Genomic DNA, 4,867 nt, shown 5'->3' on the forward strand with positions numbered 1-4,867 from the left:
TTACTTTGGTATCAAATAATTTGGCATCAGTTTGTAATTGGAGAGTATATAAAGATGGGACTATAGGGAGTGATCATTATCCAGTTATATGTAAAGTCAATATCTCTGTAGTGGAAAAAGTAGATGGAAGAGGAGGAAATTGGGTGTTTGAGAAAGCTGATTGGGAAAAGTTTCAAGCAGAAAGTGATAAATATTTAAGTCAAATTGATAATAATACAGATATAGAGTTATTAAATAATTAAATAAAGCAAGGAATATTATCAGCAGCAATAGAAACTATACCTAAAAGTAAAGGTATAAAACAAGGAAATCAGTACCATGGTGGAATGATAATTGTAAAACAGCAGTAAAAAACAGAAATAAAGCTTTCAAGTTATTGAAAAGAACTCATAATTTCCATCATATGATACAGTATAAACATGCACAGGCAGTTGTAAGAAGAACAATTAGGCAAGCAAAGCGGCTATATTGGAGGGATTTTTGTAATTTAATTGGAAGTACTACTCATATAGGAGAAGTTTGGGGGGTGGTTAAAAAGATGAGCGGGGATGCAAGGGAGTGGAGTTATCCTGTGTTAAGTGACGGAGATAAAGATGCAGTTACTAACAAAGAAAAAGCAGAGATGTTGATACACAGCTCAAATAATTTGACAGTGGAAGGAAGGAAAGGTAGAGAGAGCACTAAATCTATGAATATGGAAGCTTTAAAAAAGAAGGACGTCTTTGAGGATGATCTAAATGTCCCTTTTAGAATGGGAGAAATAGAAAGAGCATTAGTTAAAACTAGAAAAACGGCACCAGGAAAAGATGAAGTAAGCTATATCATGTTAAAACATTTAAGTACAGAAAGTAAGGAAAAATTGCTAATGTTATTTAATAAAATATGGGAAGAAGGGAAAATTCCTGAGAGTTGGAAAGAAGCAATAATTATCCCAATAAGGAAGCCAGGAAAAGATGCTAATAAGCCATCAAACTATAGACCTATAGCATTAACATCGCATATTTGCAAATTGATGGAAAGAATGGTAAATGAGAGATTAATGTATTTTTTGGAAAAAAAAGGGTTTGATAACGGAATATCAAAGTGGGTTTAGGAGAGGAAGGGGCACAATGGATGCAGTGTTGTGATTGGAGGACGATGTAAGAAAAGCTCAAATAAATAAAGAATCTGTGGTAGCAGTATTTGTTGACGTTGAGAAGGCATATGATATGTTATGGAGAGGGGTTAATGATTAAACTACACAAAAGGAAAGGAAGATCAATTCAAGTTAAAATAGGAGCAGAAATTTCAAATAAGCATATGGTAGAAAATGGAACACCACAAGGGAGTGTTATAAGTCCTACATTTTTTACCGTTATGATAAATTATATATTTAATAATGTACCGAATGGCATGAATAGATCATTGTTTGCAGACGATGGGGCGCTTTGGAAACGTGGGAAAAGTTTGGAATATGTAGTTAAGAAAATACAGGAAGGAATACATCAGGTTGAAATTTTTGGAAAAAAAGGGTTTGATAATGGAATGTCAAAGTGGGTTTAGGAGAGGAAGGGGTACAATGGATGCAGTGGTGTGCTTAGAGGACGATGTAAGAAAAGCTCAAATAAATAAAGAATCTGTGGTAGCAGTATTTTTTGACGTTGAGAAGGCATATGTTATGTTATGGAGAGAGGGGTTAATGATTAAACTACACAAAATGGGAGTAAGAGGTAAAGTTTGTAATTGGATTTTAGATTTCTTAAAAGGAAGATCAATTCAAGTTAAAATAGGAGCAGAAATTTCAAATAAGCATATGGTAGAAAATGGAACACCACAAGGGAGTGTTATAAGTCCTAAATTTTTTTCCGTTATGATAAATGATATATTTAATAATGTACCGAATGGCATGAATAGATCATTGTTTGCAGATGATGGGGCGCTTTGGAAACGTGGGAAAAATGTGGAATATGTAGTTAAGAAAATACAGGAAGGAATACATCAGGTTGAAAAGTGGGGAATGGAATAGGGTTTTAAGTTTTCTGCTGAAAAATCAAAAGTGATGGTTTTCTCTGGAAATAAAAATAAAGATATTAAACTGAAACTGTATAAGAATAATCTGGAAAGAGTTGAGAGTTTTCGTTTTTTGGGGGTGTGGTTTGATTCACGACTAACATGGAGATCACACATTAAACAATAGAGGATAAATGTAAAAAAAGTATTAAATATTATGAGGTGTCTTGCAGGAGTGGAGTGGGGAGCATATTTTAATTCATTAAAATATATATATATATATTTCCCTAAAAAGATCTTGGTTGGATTATGGGAGTCAGGCATTTGAATCAGCAGCAAAATCAGTATTAGCGAGGCTGGACAAACTTCAGGCACAGGCATTGAGATTATGTCTTGGAGCCATGAGAACATCACCAGTGTGCTCATTGCAGGTAGAGGCAGGTCAAATGCCTTTGAGCCTAAGACGAAAGCAGCTGCTTGTAAATTACTGGATTAGTTTTAAGGGACAGATAGATAGTCACTATGGGAGTCAGGCATTTGGATCAACAGCAAAATCAGTATTAGAGAGTCTGGACAAACTTCAGGGACAGGCATTGAGATTATGTCTTGGAGCCATGAGAACATCACCAGTTTGCTCATTGCAGGTAGAGGCAGGTGAAATGCCTTTGAGCCTAAGACGAAAGCAGCTGCTTGTAAATTACTGGATTAGTTTGAAGGGACAGATAGATAGTCACCCAACCAAAAGAGTGTTACATGACAATTGGGAAAAGGGAAAGGGGAAAAGATTTAGTTTTGGTTGGACAGGAGATGATGCTGCACATGACCTGGGAGTATATGGAAAGGAGTTTTGTAAAACTGTGGTATGGCCCAGTATCCCTATGTGGAAGTTTGACACTCCAATAGTGGATTTGGAGGTATTACAGACCAAAATAGCAAACAATCAAGTTGATTTGGTGAGTGGATTTTATAGACATGTGAACCAGAAATACATTAATTTTAAGCACATTTTTACAGATGGATCAAAAGACCCAATAACAGGAGTTACAGGTGCTGCAATTGTAGTTCCCAGCCAGAAGAGTGAAATGAACAGGAGAACTTCAGATCACTTAAGTGTATATGCTGTTGAGCTGTTTGCCATTTTGATGGCATTAGAATGGATTGAATATTCTAAGTTAAACAGAACTTTAATTTGCAGCGACTCTGTCTCTGTACTGCAGAGTCTCAAGACCGGCATAGTTAAGAATCATCAGGAGCTTTTTTATGATGTTATGTCTATCTATTCAAGAATAAAGAATAAAGGTGATGAGGTTATATTTATGTGGGTTCCAGCACATATGGGCATTATAGGAAATGAAAAGGTAGACAAAATAGCTAAGAAAGCTCTTGAACAGATCTCATGCCTCCTCAAGTTATTACAATTAGCCTGAGCTCAGTAGATTATAAACAAATTTACAATATTTTCTGTATCTATATATATACACAGTACGATGGCGCCGACGGTGATGGCTGCCTCCGTGGCTTGCTCCGCAGTTGTTTTTATGTTTTTGTTAGTTTGTCCTGTCTTTAGTTATATCCCTGCAATCAGTTTCACCAGAGACGAATTGCTGGACATTCGGAAGTCTGTCATTCTGTTACACTGTGGAAGCTTCTGTCACGAAAACAAATTCCTCGTATGTATAAACATACCTGGCAATAAAGCTCATTCTGATTCTGATGCTGATTCTGTATTTTCTGTAAGGAAGCACATACAGTATACAAGGAACTACCCGCCTTATTCTTCGGCACCGCAAACTGGTTGTCCACTACAGCATAAATAAATCGGACCCATTCCAAAGACGTTCAAAATGTTAAAAAATGTGTTAAAGGCAAACAACACATGAACATTCCATTCTGGTAGTGTTGGATACATTACTTGACTTTTCACAAAGGTAATCCTGTTTTTTTCCAACATTAATTTCAAATTGTCATTGACTATTCCAAATGCAATTGATTTAACTCGTTTTTTATTTTTCAAAATTATCTAATTATGTTTTTTTTTTTTTGGACAGGGGTTTTGTTGACGTTTTCTGTATCAATTTAGTTAGTTGTCATCCCTGTGCCAAACAACCCTGACTCCCTTGTGCGTTACTGTGATAGTGTATGACAATCTGTCATTGTCTAAATTAGCCTACGTTTTGTCATCATCAGTGTTGGGAAGGTTACTTTGGAAATGTAATAGGTTACAGATTACAAGTTACTCTACTTAAAATGTAATAAGTAGTGTAACGTTTCAATTACTTTATTAAAGTAATGTAACTGATTACATTTGATTACTTTTTGATTACTTTTCTAAATTTCTAATGTTTTCAACTGTTTATCATTTTCAAACATGTAAACCAGGCAGGGTAAACCTTACAGTCATATTCAACACTGATTACGGTCACACTTTTGAAATCCTTCATCACTTGAATTAAGATTATATGTCAATTTTAAAGTAGACATTGGATGCAAAATTCACTTTTACATGGTGTTTGCATGTCCAATATTAGCTGTAGCGACAATGTCTGCAATGTCTTGCAATGCATGCGTTTTGTAGTTTTGTGATGTAGAAGAACATAAGAATCTTAATTTTCCCCCGACATCAGAGCCACTTAGGATGCATAAGTTTTGTTTTTAAAGGTAATGCGCCACTGAATACACCTAAATTCGTTTATGTCTGCGCAATTCGTGATCCAGCTGCACGTCCAGAATAAGTAAGTCTAACACTTTATATTTTTTCATGATAATTTTTAAATCGCCTTTGCTCTTCCATGGAAGAAAGGGGCGGGTGAGCAGAGCTCATTAGCATTTAAAGGGACATGCCCCAAAATGAGTCGCTGTGAACAGAGCAAGGTAAAAA

The sequence above is a fragment of the Sinocyclocheilus anshuiensis genome, unplaced genomic scaffold (assembly GCF_001515605.1).
Source record: "Sinocyclocheilus anshuiensis isolate Anshui unplaced genomic scaffold, SAMN03320099.WGS_v1.1 scaffold314, whole genome shotgun sequence".
Taxonomy (NCBI): Eukaryota; Metazoa; Chordata; class Actinopteri; order Cypriniformes; family Cyprinidae; genus Sinocyclocheilus; species Sinocyclocheilus anshuiensis.